A 15915-nucleotide genomic window follows, 5' to 3' on the forward strand; every position below is an offset into this window, starting at 1 on the left:
CCAGTCCCTGGGAACTTTTATAGCAATTCCCACAGTCCCGGCATTTAAAAGATCTTTCATCAGTGTGAACCTGCTGGTGTCTCAGCAGATGTGATGAACAGGTAAATCCCTTCCCACATTCAGAGCAGATGAATGGCCTCTCCCCGGTGTGAACTCGCTGGTCTTTCAGCAGGGCGGATGACAGAGTGAATCCCTTCCCACCCTCGGAGCAGGTGAACGGCCTCTTCCCGGTGTGAACTCGCTGGTGGACACTGAGGTTGCCTGATCGTCTGAACCGAGTCCCACAGTGAGAGCACTTGAACGGTCTCTCGTCAGTGTGAACACGTTGATGGGATACCAGTTCTCCAGAACTCTTATAGCAATTCCCACAGTCGGGACATTTAAAAGGTCTCTCAACAGTGTGAACTTGCTGGTTTGTCAAAAGGGCACAGTTGCACAGGGACACAGGAACCTGAGGGGGTTCATGTGCATAAACCCATGAAGGTGGCAGGACCTATTGAGAGTCGTTAGCAAAGCGCATGGGATCTTGGGCTTCATAAACAGAGGTATTGAGTGGAAAATCAGGGAAGTTATGCTGAACCTTTATAAATCTCTGGTTCAGCCACAACTAGATTATTGCATCCAGTTCTGGTCACTACACTTTAGGAAAGATGTGTGGATCCTTGAGAGGGAGCAGAGGAGATTTACCAGAATAGTTCCTGGTATGAGGGAATTTATAGAGTCATAGTCAAAGAGTTATACAGCACAGAAACAGGCCCTTCGGCCAATCGTGTCTGTGCTGGCCATCAAGCACCTAACTATTCTAATCCCATTTTCCAGCCCTTGTCCCGTAGACTTGTATGCTATGGCATTTGAAGTGCTTATCTAAATACTTCTTAAATGTTGTGAGTGTTCCTACCTCTACCATCTCTTCAGGCAGTGCGTTCCAGATTCCAACCACCCTCTGGGTGACATTTTTTTTTCTCAAATCCCCTCTAAACCTCCTGCCCCTTACCTTAAATCTATGCCCCTTGGTTATTGACCCCTCCGCTAAGGGAAAAAGTTTCTTCCTATCTAACCTATCAATGCCCCTCATAATTTTGTATAGCTATTTAGCTACAAGGTTAGATTAGAGAAGCTGGGGTTGTTGTCCTTGGAGGAAAGCAGGTGGAGGGGAGATATGTTAGAGGTATACAAGCCTATGACAGATTTAGTTAAGGTAGACAAAGATAAGCTGTTCACATGAGCTGATGGTACAAGGACCAAGGGACACAGATTTAAGGTTTTGGGCCAGAGATAGAGGGGGGGATGTGAGGAAGAACTTTTTCATGCAGCAAGTGTGAATGACCTGGAACTCGCTGCCTACGAGGGAGGTGGAAGCAGAGACAACCAATGATTTCAAAAGGAAATTGGATGGGCATTTTGGGAAATAAACCTGCAGGACTACAGGGATAGAGCGGGGCAATGGGACTGACTGGATTGCTCTACAGAGAGATGGCACGTACTCGATGAGCCAACTGTCCTCCTTCTGTGCCATAATGACTGTGACTCATTTGTGTAATCTCTCCTCATAATTTAACCCTTGCAGTCCAGGTACCATTCAGGTAAATCTACACTGCACTCCCTCCAAGGCCAATATATCCTCTCCAAGGTGGGCGGCACAGTGGTGCAGTGGTTAGCACCGCAGCCTCACAGCTCCAGCGACCCGGGTTCAGTTGTGGGTACTGCCTGTGCGGAGTTTGCAAGTTCTCCCTGTGACCGCGTGGGTTTCCGCCGGTTGCTCCGGTTTCCTCCCACAGCCAAAGACTTGCAGGTTGATAGGTAAATTGGCCATTGTAAATTGCCCCTAGTGTAGGTAGGTGGTAGGAGAATGGTGGGGATGTGGTAGGGAATATGGGGTTAATGTAGGATTCGTATAAATGGGTGGTTGTTGGTCGGCACAGACTTGGTGGGCCGAAGGGCCTGTTTCAGTGCTGTATCTCTAAATAAATTTGAAAAAAAATAAAGGTGTGGTGCCCAGAACGGAACACAATACTCCAGGTGTGGTCTAACCAGGGCTTTGTGTATCTCAGTGCTTTTCCAGTCACACTGATACCTGAAAACTTTTCCCACAGACAGAACAGACAAACCTTTTTCCTTCAACATTCAAAGGCCGATGATATTCAGGTCCTGATGAATCGAGTCACTCTGTCAGATCTTGATGTGATGCTTGGTTTGAGCTTCCTATCTGCAAATCCTCCCTTTCTAATATTCTGCAAAAAAGAGTTTACAAAAGCCATCACTGTCAGTCCAGGATAGAAATTCAGAACATTTCTATTGGTTTGCTGTGTGTAAATCCTCACCTTCTAAGCCCCTGTAAAAGCAGTTTACAAAAACCATCATTGTCAGGTCAGATTGAAATTCAGAACATTCTCTCCTGTTTCCTGACCCATGATGGCCGTGCATGCGCCCAGCTGCACATTGCCCTGAGAGGCAATATAGAGGAGACATTACCTCATTCAAAGGGCTGTGAATCTTTGGAATTCTCTACCCCAGAGGGTTGTGGATGCTCCAACTTTGAATACATTTAATGCTGGGATAGACAGATTTTTAGTCTCTCAGGGAATCAAGGGATATGGTGAGCAGGCAGGAAAGTGGAGTTGAAGACTAAGATCAGCCATGATCGTTTTGAGTGGCGAAGCAGGCTCAGTGGGCCATACGGTCTACACCTGCTCCTATTTCTTGTGTTCAACACTCACAGCAACCTACAATCCACTTACATTAATAGGATAAGGAGATAGAGTTTAGAAACACTCAGCAATACAACTCCAGTGAAACATCCCAGGAGGAAAAGGGGGAGCAGTGTGTATACCTGCCCTAATATCCCCCCTCCCCAGGCCTGTCAGTCAAACCACTACACTTCCCAGTCCACAGCTCAGCCTAGCAGCTTGCAGCTGCCTGCATCTTGAGCCAGCCCTGCCCAGGTGTGGCCCAGTCCAAGGGGAGTCTTTGTGGAACCAGGGAGTGGGGGAAGGGGGACCTCCTGCCCTGTGCTGTGTCCCAAATGGCTCCTCCCTCCCCCAGACACCTTTATAACTGACCTTTATAACTGAGTTCAGTTTCCTTTGAAGTTTTTGGCTTTGATTTTACATCTTATTAATCCTTAATTCCTCCAAAAGAACTTGAATGTTTGTGACCATGAACCTGTGTGTTACTGGGAGAAACCCCTGCAGATGCAAAGGTTATACCTGGGGATTATTAAACGGGTTTACGGCCTACACTGTGTGTTTCTGAAGCTCCCCCACCACGAACCCAGTCCCATTTCTCCTCCATTTAGAGACGCTCCCTGACCAGTCCCCATTTCTCCTCCATTTAGAGACGCTCCCTGACCAGTCTCCATTTCTCCTCCATTTAGAGACGCTCCCTGCCTCTCCTGGATTTTGGGACAGTCTCTGCTCTTTGTTGAGATTCGGGCCGGAGGGAAGTGGTGGAAGCCGCGGCTGGGGGTTGATCTTGTTGTTTGTTGTGATCTCTTTTTTTTTTGCAAAATATACTTTGTTCATAAAAATCTGTAAAAGATCCATTACCAAACAGTTTCAAAGAGCACCAAGTCAAAAATTACAAACAGTGCAAAGGTGATCAGTTTCCTTCAATACAATCATGAGTTTCCTCACAACCCTTCCATTTCAATTGCCATGCCATAGACATTTTAAAATTTTATAGAAAATGAAAATTTTCCCGAAACAGTTCGAGGGGTTTCCCATGGATCCAGCCCCTCAGTTCAGCTTGGTGGGGGGACCTTACACAGTGGTCTTTCCCCATTGAACCTTTGCTGCGGCTGCCCCAAGCTTTAGTGCGTCCCTCAGCACGTAGTCCTGGACCTTGGAATGTGCCAGTCTGCAACATTCGGTCGTGGACAACTCTTTGCGCTGGAAGACCAGCAAGTTTCGGGCAGACCAAAGGGCGTCTTTCACCGAATTGATAGTCCTCCAGCAGCAGTTGATGTTTATTTCGGTGTGCGTCCCTGGGAACAGCCCGTAGAGCACAGACTCCTGTGTTATAGAGCTGCTTGGGATGAACCTCGACAAAAACCACTGCATCTCTTTCCACACCTGCTTTGCAAAGACACATTCCAGAAGGAGGTGGGCAACCGTCTCTTCCCCACCACAGCCATCGCGGGGGCATTGTGCGGAGGGGGTGAAACTTCGGGCGTGCAGGATGACGGGGAGGGCTCTTCTCACCACCAGCCAAGTGACATCTTGGTGCTTGTTTGAAAGTTCTGGTGATGAGGCAGTCTGCTGGGAGAACCATCCGACAGGATCCACCGTCTCCTTTTCCCGTAGGATCTCGCTGTTTAGATTGTCTCCTGTCTCCGCACTCGGTGTGTCTGCAGCCTGCGAGCCCGAGCTTTATTAACCCGCCTCCCTCTCACCTGCGGGAACCGAGCTCTCTGCAGCAGACCCTGCCAGGGCGCATGCGCAGCTCACACCGCCCGCCCTGCTGATTGACGGCTGCTCCGGACGAATAGAAAGAGCGGTTGCGGTATTGGCGGACCGAGCGGCCATTGGTCCTCCATCCTATCAGAGCGAGTGAAGAGCGGGGGGCGGAACTAGAACGGGGCGGAGCTTGAGCCAAGGAGTGGGCGGGACAGGAGTACTCCGCCCACTCCTGCTATTGGTCCGGATCTGCCGGCAATCACCTCGACATTGCGAGCTGTCGGGTGAGCGGTCGCTGGTGGGTGGGGCAAAATACCAAGTGCGCAGGCGCATTGTGGCATCGTGGTTGAAGCATGCGCAGTGAGTGATGGCTGTGGAGGGACGTTTGTGAAGATAAGCGGCCGCGGGAGCGATGGAGCCGGTGGGTGAACGGGGAGGCTTCAAAAACACCCGGTGTCGACCTCAACACCCCCCGTAAGAAGCTCCCGATCCCGCGTTTGCACCGAGCGGGGCGGCAGCTGCGGGGCTTCTCCCGGTGACAGGCCCGGGGTTAACGGCCGCCAGATTTCCAGCTCTTTTGGAGGAATTAAAGATTAATAAAGTGTAACATCAAAGGAGAAAACTTTAAAGGAAACTGAGCTCAGTTATAAAGGGGCCTGGGGGAGGGGAGGGAGGAACCATTTGGGACACAGCACAGGGCAGGAGGTCCCCACTCCCTGGTTTATATGGTGTTGGATGTGGAAATCAGTCCCTGCCTTGTGTTGGTCTTTATTGTTGGATCAGCAGCTGAATGGCAGGGGCTGCAGTAATATACGATCACAAAAACTATAAAGGAAAAGGCTGCATTTGCTGACAACGCAACCACGAGGTGGCGAGTAGTTGGACATGCGCAAATGTAGCCTCATGGTCGATAATCAATGATTTGAATGCAAGGGGTATGGTAATTAAGTTTGCAGATAATACAAAAATTGGCCATATGGCTGATAATGAAGAGGAAAGCTGCCAGTAGTAAAGATGACGCTGCTCAATTTATCACAAGAACGAAAACAAAGAAATCCAAATGGCCACAGCGGCTGCGATCGCTACCTCCATCCCACCCCCAACAGTACCCCGCTCCCTCCTGCCATTGCTTCTCTTCGCCGCTGCCTCCCGTGCCCGTCTGCTCGCTCCACGCTTCGCCACTTCTCTCCCCTTGGCCACTCGCTCCCTGCTTTACCACGAACCCCCCACCGCCCGCCCCAACCCCCACCTGTGCGCCACTCGCTCGCGGCCTCGCTGCTTCCTCCCCTCTGCTCTACCTCAGCTCCTCGCTCCCTCCCGCTCGCACTCTCCCTCCCCTCCCCTGCCGATCTTGTCATTCTCCCTCTCCCCCCGCCCCCCACCCCCCGCTTCCCCAATGCGGGGAAGAAAGGCGGTGATCGCGGGAGGAAGCGGGGACCAGAAGCGGGAGGGCGCGGGAAGCAGAGGCAGAGCAGAGGGGAGAAAGCGGCCCGACAACAAACAGTGGTTTGCTCGGGGAAATGGAGCCGGCGATCTCGGCTATTGAGGGGTGATGACTTAATTGCGCGTGACATCAGCGCACGTGCGCACATTCATACGAGCAAGCTGGCAAATGTTCGCACGCACTTGATGACGTCCACGATCACTCTGCGCATGCTCTGCGTTGTCAGGAGCCACTTTGAAAGGAAAATTAGCTAAAGCAAACTAAAATGTCATTCCTGGTGGTGGTGATAAAGGCCTGCTACCCGACACGAACCCGATGACGTGTGTCTGGGTCGGGTCAGGTCGCTCTTCTGGGTCCGGCTTTCGGGTCCGGCTCAGACACACGCAGTAAGTATTGCATTTTGCTCTGCTGGTAAGTGTCAAAAGTTGAAAAGCCTATCTGAGCTGGGAGTCCGGGACGTCAAAGAGGGAAACTCTGAGTCTGCGCAGTGAGCAAGTGAGCGTGTCTATGACGTCATCGTGCTCACGCTGCAGCTTCCTGCAGATTCGGAGTAGGAAGGCAGGTAATGTGAATATTCCGGTGGTCTGGTCGGGCTCGGGGAGAAATGGCGGGACTCAGGCTGGGTTGAGCTTGGGTCCGAAGTGGTTCGAGTTGGGTTTTTTGTTTCCTGACCTGAGCAGGCCTTTCGATGGTGATACACTCCAGTCCCTCTGGTGCCCAGCAGAAGGCTTCAAGCATACCAGCGGACACCATGTGCTCCTCTCCAGGGACATCTAGCTGCAGACGTAGCCATGGAAGAGAGACAGACAGTCTGTTTGGACCAACCCCATTGACTGCCCATTGCCTGGACCTGTTGATGGGCACTTTGGCCAGGCCCAGGAGCAGTCTCACGATGAGGTCGCTCAACTTCAATTCAATTTTAATTTATTATGCTTATGGAAATTTATTTTGGGTACATTATTCATAAAAATTACATATCAATAATAATAAAGAACATCACCCTTTCACAAAAAGTCTAACTTAATTAAAATATATGTTAAAAACTAATTCCAGTACATTAACATATTCAGTCAATAAGTCCCAATCATGAATGCTTATCCTCATCCATTCATCAGGCTTCCTATTAAACATACTTATAGAAAAATGCACAGATAAGTTAAAGAGTTTGCTGCCATCTCCTGCTATTGGTCCGGACAACGTGCAGCAGGGCGCATGAGTGTCCATCCTGGGCCAGGCAGCAGGAGGAGACAATGTTGTGAATTTCTATCCTGGACTGAGAGTGATGGCTTTTATAAACTCCTTTTACAGGGTATTACAAGGGGAGGATTTTGCTGGCTCAAACCCAGCATCACATCAAGATCTGACAGACACTCGATTCATCAGGACCTGAATATCATCGGCCTTTGAACGTGGAAGGAAAAAGGTTTGTCTGTTCTGTCTGTGGGAAAAGGTTTCAGTGATCAGTGTGACTGGAAAAGCACTGAGATACATAAAGCCCTGGTTAGACCACACCTGGAGTATTGTGTTCAGTCCTGGGCACCACACCTTGGAAGGATATATTGGCCTAGAGGGAGTGCAGTGTAGATTTACCTGAATAATACCTGGACTGCAAGGGTTAAATTATGAGAAGAGATTACACAAATGAGTCTTAGAGTCATTACGGCAGAAAAGGAGGCTGTTTGGCCCATCGATTCCATGCCAGCTCTCTGTAGAGCAATCCAGTCAGTCCCATTCCCCCACTCTATCCCTCTAGTCCTGCAGGTTTATTTCCCTCAAATGCCCATCTAATTTCCTTTTGAAATCATTCACTGTCTCCATTTCTACCCCGCTCATTGGCAGTGAGTTCCAGGTCATAACCAGTTGTTGTGTAAAAAAAAGTTCTTCCTCACATCCCTCTTGTATCTCTTGCCCAAAACCTTAAATCTGTGTCCCTTGGTCTTTGTACCATCAGCTAATGGGAACTGATTTTCTTTGTCTACTCTATCTAAACCTGTCGTAATTTTGAACACCTCGATCCGATCTCCCCCTCCACCTGTTTTGCTCCAAGGAAAACAATCCCAGCTTCTCTAACCTAACCTTGTAGCTAAATTTCCTCATCCGTTCTGGTAAATCTCCCCTGCACCCTCTCAAGGACCTTCACATCCTTCCTAAAGCTTGGCGACCAGAACTGGATGCAGTACTCCAGCTGTGGCTGAACCAGAGCTTTCTAAAAGTTCAGCATAAGTTCCCTGCTTTTGCACTCAATACCTCTATTTATGAAGCCCAAGATCTCAAATGCTTTGCTAACTACTCTGGGATGTTACCTGTATCCTCGATAGTGAAGACTGATACAAAATACCTGTTTAATTCATCTACCATCTCCTTATTTTCCATTATTAATATCCCAGACTCACTTTCTTTAGGACCATTGCTCACTTTGTTAATTCTTTTCTTTTTTAAGTAACTGTAGAAACTCTTACTATTTGTTTTTATATTTCTAGCTAGCTTTTTCTCATACTCTAATTTTCCCCTCCTTATTAATGTTTTAGTCATTCTTTGCTGTTTTTTATATTCTGTCCAATTTTCTGACTTGCCACCCACTTTTGCATAACTATATGCTTTTTCTTTAAGTTTGATGCTATCTTTAACTTTTAAACAGTCAGAGATATAAAGGATGTCGAGAGATCGTGATGCACAATGTTACTATCGAGGTGGGAGGAGTGCACTGTCAATTCAGTCCCACTTCTCCACAGGTCACAACACATCTATAGGTTTTCCCACTTACCGAAATAGCCAATTAAATACTCTATTTGTCCCCAGAATAAAGCACACCAATAGGTGTCTTTAATAAACAACAAAGTTATCCATTTATTATAACCAAGACTTAACCAATCATGAAGTAAATAGATATGCAAATCGAAATATTAAAGCCCTGTATTATTTATCTTAGCCCTTAGGAGAACTTTTTAGCCCAATATGTAGAGGATCCAACAAGGGAGGATGCAGTGCTGGACCTAATTCTGGGGAATGAAGCTGGACAGGTGGTTGATGTGTTGGTGGGGGAGCATTTTGGTGATAGTGACAATAACATGGTACAATTTAAGCTTGTTATGGAGAAAGAAATAGACAAGTTGCAAAAAAAGATTTTGGATTGGGGGAGAGCGAATTTTAGTAAAATAAGGCAGGTAGACTGGAAAGAGTTACTTTTTGGGAAATCTACAGAAGAGCAGTGGGTGGGGGGGAATTCAAAAAGGAAATGGGGAGGGTACAGGCCCAACATGTTCCCTCTAGGGTAATAGGTAGGAGCAACAAGCCCAGAGAACCATGGATGACCAGAAACATTCAGGGTATGATGAGAAGGAAAAGAGAGGCTTTTCGTTAATACAAAGAGAGCAAATCAATAGAAGCATTAGTGGAATACAGAAAGTGTAGGATGGAGCTTAAGAAAGCAATCAGGAGAGCAATGAGGGGATATGAGAAAGCTCTGGCTGGTAAAAGTAGGGAAAATCCCAAGATATTCTATAAGTATATCAATGGGAAGAGGATAACCAGGGAAAGAGAAGGACCCATTAGGGACCAAGGGGGAAATTTGTGGGTGGAGCCAGAGGACATTGGTAGGGTGTTGAATGAATACTTCACATCTGTCTTCACCCAAGAGAATGAGGATGTAGATATGGAACTGAGAGAGAGAGACTGTGAGGTTTTTGAGCAAATTGTCATAGGGAGTGACAAGGTATTAGAGGTTTTGGAAGGCTTAAAAGTGGACAAATCTCCAGGTCCGGACGATTTGTGTCCCAGGATGCTGTGGGAGGCGAGGGTGGAGATTGCAGGGGCTCTGACCCTAATTTTTAATTCCTCTCTGGCCACAGGGGAGGTGCCAGAGGACTGGAGAACAGCTAATGTGGTCCCACTATTTAAGAAAGGTTGTAGAGATAAGCCAGGGAACTACAGACCAGTGACTCTCACGTCAGTGGTAGGGAAACTATTGGAGAAAATTCTGAAAGAGAGAATCTATCTCCACTCGGAGAGGCAAAATTTGATTAGGAATAGTCAGCATGACTTTGTCAGAGGGAGGTTATGCCTAACAAATTTGATTGAATTTTTTGAGCATGTGACCAGGTGTGTAGATGAGGGTAGTGCAGTTGATGTAGTTTACATGGATTTCAGAAAAGCCTTTGACAAGGTCCCACATGGGACACAGGGTAACTTGATGAGGTGGATTCAAAATTGGCTTAGCTGTAGGAGACAGAGAGTGACAACAGACGGCTGTTTTAGTGACTGGAAGCCAGTGTCCAGTGGCGTACCACAGGGATCTGTTCTGGGTCCCCTATTGTTTGTCATTTATATAAACGACATAGATGACTATGTGGGGGGGTAGGATCAGTAAGTTCGCGGATGACACAAAGATTGGCTGAGTGGTTAACAGTGAGGTTGAGTGTCTTAGGTTACAGGAAGATATAGACGGGATGGTCAAATGGGCAGAAAAGTGGCAGATGGAATTTAACGCTGAAAAGTGTGAGGTGATACACTTTGGAAGGAGTAATGTGACACGGAAGTATTCAATGAATGGCCTGACACTGGGAAGTTCCGAGGAACAAAGGGACCTTGGCGTGTTTGTCCATAGATCTCTGAAGGCAGAAGGGCAGGTTAATAGAGTGGTGAAAAAGGGATATGGAACACCTGCCTTTATCAATCGAGGCATAGATTACAAAAGCAGGGAGGTCATGTTGGAGTTGTATAGAACTTTGATAAGGCCACAGCTGGAGTACTGTGTGCAATTCTGGTCACCACATTATAGGAAGGATGTGATTGCATTGGAGGGGTTGCAGAGGCGATTCACCAGGATGTTGCCTGGGATGGAACATTTAAGCTATGAAGAGAGGTTGGATAGGCTCGGGTTGTTTTCGCTGGAGCAGAGAAGACTGAGGGGTGACCTGATCGAGGTGTACAAGATTATGAGGGGCATGGACAGGGTGGATAGGGAGCAGCTGTTCCTCTTAGTTGAAGGGTCAGTTACGAGGGGTCACAAGTTTAAGGTGCGGGGCAGGAAGTTTAAGGGGGACCTGAGGAAGAACTTTTTTACCCAGAGGGTGGTGACAGTCTGGAATGCCCTGCCTGGGAGGGTGGTAGATGCAGGTTGCCTCACATCCTTTAAAAAGTACCTGGATGAGCACTTGGCACGTCATAACATTCAAGGCTATGGGCCAAGGGCTGGCAAATGGGATTAGGTAGACAGGTCAGGTGTTTTAATGCATCGGTGCAGACTCGATGGGCCGAAGAGCCTCTTCTGCACTGTATTATTCTGTGATTCTGACGCACACTCACATTCACCCAAAAACTGGTTAACTGGGAAAAAAGGTATTTTTTTGTTTACAGCTCTCTGAAAGGTATAAAAGGAAAATAAATCTTGTTACAATGTAGCACTTTGTCAAATGCCTTCGGGAAATCCAAGTACAGTACATCAACGGGCTCCCCTTTATCCACAGTGCATGTTACTCCTTCAAAGAACTCCAATAAGTTGGTTAAATATGATTTCCCTTTCACAAAACCATGTTGACTATTCTCGATTACCTTGAGTTTTTCTCTGTGCCCAGCTATAGCCTCCTTAATGATCGATTCACACACCTCCTTTTTAGCCATTTACAGAAGACTGACACACTGAAGTTGTGAAGGAGTATGCAGTTCCACCCACTTGCTTTCCTGGTTGAAGTTCATTTCCACCGAGGAGGAAGACTATAAAAAATAAAGACGACTTAAAAACAGCTTTGTGGTTGTCTGGTATTAAAAAAAAAAATTGGAACTGTCAGCGGTTACAGATGGAAAGGGAGAAGCCAATGGTGGATTTCCGAAACCCCAATATCAGAAATCCACCATTTGGCAGAAACTTCTCATCCCAAGTTACTTGTGAACTCGCTGGTGTGTCAGAAGGTGGGATGACTGAGTGAAACCCTTCCCACACTCTGAGCAGGTGAATGGCCTCTCCCCAGTGTGAATAAACTGGTGTTCAGTGAGATCAGATGATTGCCTGAACCCAGTCCCGCAGTGAGAACACCTGAATGGTCTCTCGTCAGTGTGAACTCGTTTATGGGACATCAGTTCAGCCGAACTTTTACAGTAATTCCAACAGAATGGATATTTAAAAGGTCTCTTGTCAGTGTGAACTCACTGGTGTGTCAGCAGGTTGGTTGAAGTAGTGAATCCCTTCCCACACATGGAGCAGGTGAACGGCCTCTCCAAGGTGTGACTGTGTGGATGAGTTTCCAGCTCAACTGGACAATTCAATCCCTTTCCACAGTCCCCATATTTACATGGTTTCTTCCCAGTCTGACTGCACGTGTGTTTTGACAGGCCAAATGATCGGCTGGAACCTCATCCACACACAGAACACGTGTACAGTTTCTCCCCACTGTGATCAGTGCTTTTTCCCCTTCACGTTCAAAATATACAGGTTACGATAAATTGGGCGACTTCTTCAGATCCTGATCTGACGTTTGCATTTCACGGCTGCAATTCCTCCCCTAAAACCCTGTGAAACTGATTTAAAACAGAAAAAAAGACAGTGTGCGAGAACTCACAAAAATACAAAGGCAGGTTGTGAAATGGAGCTGAATGAATCTGGTAATTCATGGGGCCGTCACTAGGAAAAAGTGACCATGAAAGCTGCTGGATTGACGTACAACACCAACTGGTTCATTAATGTCCTTCAGGGAAGGGAACCTGTCACCCAGTCTGGACATACACAAGCCTCTGCCCTCTATGGAGAGAGCGAGAGGGCGATGTGGAAGGGGCAGCGAGAGGAGAGGTATTTTATATGCCAACAACTCGATCAGTACTTTGACAGAACGTCCCAAACCCTCAACTTCCAGCATCTGGAAGGACCAGGGTAGCAGGTGTATGTGAACACCATCACCTCCAGGTTTCCCTCCAAGTCACACATCATCCTGACTTGTCTGACATCCAGTACTGGAAAAAAAGGAAATTCCTCCAATTAAATATTGGGAAGTCTGAAGCCATTGTCTTCAGTTCCTGTTACAGACTCCACGCCCTAACCACCAACTCTGTCCCTCTCCTTGGAAACTGTCTGAGGCTAAACCAGACCGTTCATAACCTTGGTGTAACATTTCACCCGAAGATGAGCTTCCGACTGCATATTGGTGCCATCACTCAGATCGCCTATTTCCACCTCAGTAACTTCACCCGACTTCACCACTGTCTCAGCTCATCTGCCTCTGAAACTTCCATCCATGTATTTGTTACCTCTCAACTTGACTATTCTAACACACTCCTGGCCGGCCTCCCACATGCTACCCTCTGTAAACTTGAGATCATCCAAATCTCTGCTGCCTGTGTCCTTACTCGAACCCAGTCCTGTTCACCCATCACCACTGTGCTCACTGACCTACACAGGCTCCCAGTTAAACAGCACCTCAATTTTAAAATCCTCACTCTTGTTTTCAAATCCCTCCATTCCCTCGCCCCTCACTATCTCTGTAATCTCCTCCAGCCGTACCACCCTCCGAGAGATCAGGGCTCATCTAATTCTGGCATCTTGAACATCCCTGATTTTCATTGCTCCACCACTGGTGGCCGTGCCTTCAGCTGCCAAGGACATAATCTTTGGAAATCCCTCCCTAATCCTCTCCGCCTCTCTACCTCACCTTCCATGATTCAGACACTGATTAAAACCCACCTCTGATCAAGCTTTTGGTCATCTGCCCTAATATCTCCTTATGTGGCTCACTGTCAAATGCTGCTTTATAACACACCTGTGAAATGTCTTGGAACATTTTATTACATTAAAGGCGCTATACAAAACAAGTTGATGTTAACTTGGACATATATCACCGTTCCTTCATCATCACTGGGTGAAAATCCGGTAACTCCTTCCCTAACACCATTGTGGGAGCACCTTCACCACACAGACTGCAGTGGTTCAAGAAGGTGGCCCACCATCACCTTCTCAATGGGCAACTAGGGATTGGCAATATCTGCTGGTCTGGCTAGTGATACCCATATCCCAGGAATGAAGTAAAAAATAAATCTATCTGTAAAATGGATTAAAAGCCTCGACAGAAATACTTGTTACTAAAACAATACTCTTTAACATTGAGTGGTTGGTCTCCGTTTAGCAACCTCATCTCCCCTGGAATCTCCCTCCCTTGACAGTCTCACATTGGAAATTGCTGGGCCTGACTGGGCTCAAAAGTATTCTGGATTAAACCCAGCAGCTGCTCCTCCATCTCCACTCCAGATCAAACTGATGCAACAAAAAAGACCTAAACAGGAGATCAGGGACCAACTTCCACATCAACACCCTCCCCGATACAAACCGGCTCTGAATTGCTCCGCCTGTGTTTCCCGACTCAGTTCTGCGAGAACCGCGCTCCCTGCCTCAGCCCCTGCTCACCGCGCATGCTCCGCTCACACCGCCTGATCGGCTGGCTGATTGACGGCAGCTCCGGACCAATAGGGAGAGCGGGGCGGGACTGGAGGATCGAGCGGGCTGTGGGTCCTCCAAGGAATCGGAGCGAGTGATGGGCGGGGCTCCTGATGAGAGACGCCCCGCCCACCTGTCCCATCCAGTCTTGCTATTGGTCTGGATTTGCCATCAATCAGCCGGCCGTTGTGAGCTGTCAGGTGAGAGGTCGCAGAAGGAAGCGTCAAGTTCAAGTGCGCAGGCGCATTGCGAAACAGTGTTTGGAGCATGCGCCATGTGAGTGTGGTGGTTGAGCATCTGTAGCCGGTAGTGGAGGGAGTGATGGAGTCGAGTTTACAGCGAGCGGGGCGGCAGCTGCGGGGCTTCTCCCTGTGACAGGCCGCCAGATTTCCAGCTCTTTTGGAGGAATTAAGGGTTAATAAACTGTAACATTTAAAGGAAACTGAGCTCAGTTATAAAGGGGCCTGGGGGGAGGGGAGGCAGGAAGCAACCATTTGGGACACAGCACAGGGCAGGAGGTCCCCCCTCCCCCACACTCTGGTTCCACAAAGACTCCCCTTGGACTGGGCCACACCTGGGCAGGGCTGGCTCAAGGTGCAGGAAGCTACAAGCTGCTAGGCTGAGCTGAGGAGTTTGACTGACAGGCCTGGGGAGGGGGATATCAGGGCAGGTACACACACTGCTCCCCCTTTTCCTCCTGGGATGTTTTACTGGAGTCGTGTTGGTGAGTGTTTCTAAACTCTGTCTCCCTATCCTGGTAATGTAGGTGGATTGTAGGTTGCTGTGAGTGTTGGACTATATTAAAGGCCGGTTCAGGTCTGCAAATGAAACCCGATTCGAGCTCAATAGAAATACATTCGACCCGGCCTGAGCCCTTTCAATTTTTCCTGCGCCCGACTCGAGCGAACCATCAGTTAGCCCATCTTCTGTTTTTCACTTTGTTTCTTATCTACACAAGCTTAAAAAAACTGTAACTAAACAAACTTTCTGGTACAAAAAGTACATTAACATTGACGCCACATACCGGAGGCGATGATAGTGTGTGTTCGACCCGGCCCAACCCGAGCCTGAATACCAGACCAAAAAGAGCGACCCGAACCCGACACATGTCGACGGGTCCCATCGGGTAGCCATGCTCTAGACTGTATTGCTTCTCCTCATTCTTCCTCCTCCTCTCACTCTGAGTTCCAGGTTGCAGGCTCTGGTGGCTCGATGTGCCTGAAGCGTTAACTCTGGTTCTCGCTCCACAGATGCTGCCCAACCTGCTGAGTATTTCCAGCATTTTCTCCTTTTATTTCAGATTTCCAGCATCTGCAGTATTTTGCTTTTGATTTATTCCAGGTGTTGCTTACAGAACTGAACTGAGAAACACAGATGGACCAATTAAAAGCCAGTTGATATTGGGATGGGTGTTGAATATTGAAGTCGGTCCCTGACCTGTGTAGGTCCTTTATGTTGCATCAGTAACTTAAAGGGAGTTTCACCAGTAATATGCTGTAATAAAAACTACAAAGGAAACTTAACGAAATCAAAATAAAATGTAATTCCTTGTGGTGATATTACACTCCTGTCCCTTCTGTGCCCACCAGTTGCAGAAGGGCCCAAGCTTACAGGCGGACAGTGCCTGCTCCCTCTCCAGGAACACACGGGTACAGATGTAG

The 15915-nt window shown here is 47.9% G+C and overlaps 2 long non-coding RNA genes across 2 annotated transcripts; one reads left to right on the forward strand and one right to left on the reverse strand.

Annotated features, from left to right (window-relative positions):
- Positions 1 to 391: 391 nt before the first annotated feature.
- On the reverse strand, positions 392 to 14221 carry LOC137349311 (uncharacterized). The gene is made up of 3 exons (XR_010969320.1): positions 14148 to 14221; positions 11389 to 11550; positions 392 to 2231 (listed from the first exon to the last, which is right to left on the reverse strand). It is a non-coding gene; the product is annotated as an uncharacterized lncRNA (long non-coding RNA).
- LOC137349316 (uncharacterized) lies at positions 4741 to 11565 on the forward strand. The gene is made up of 3 exons (XR_010969329.1): positions 4741 to 4868; positions 7147 to 7261; positions 11454 to 11565. It is a non-coding gene; the product is annotated as an uncharacterized lncRNA (long non-coding RNA).
- Positions 14222 to 15915: the final 1694 nt, after the last annotated feature.

Source organism: Heterodontus francisci, chromosome 34 (assembly GCF_036365525.1).
Source record: "Heterodontus francisci isolate sHetFra1 chromosome 34, sHetFra1.hap1, whole genome shotgun sequence".
Classification (NCBI taxonomy): Eukaryota; Metazoa; Chordata; class Chondrichthyes; order Heterodontiformes; family Heterodontidae; genus Heterodontus; species Heterodontus francisci.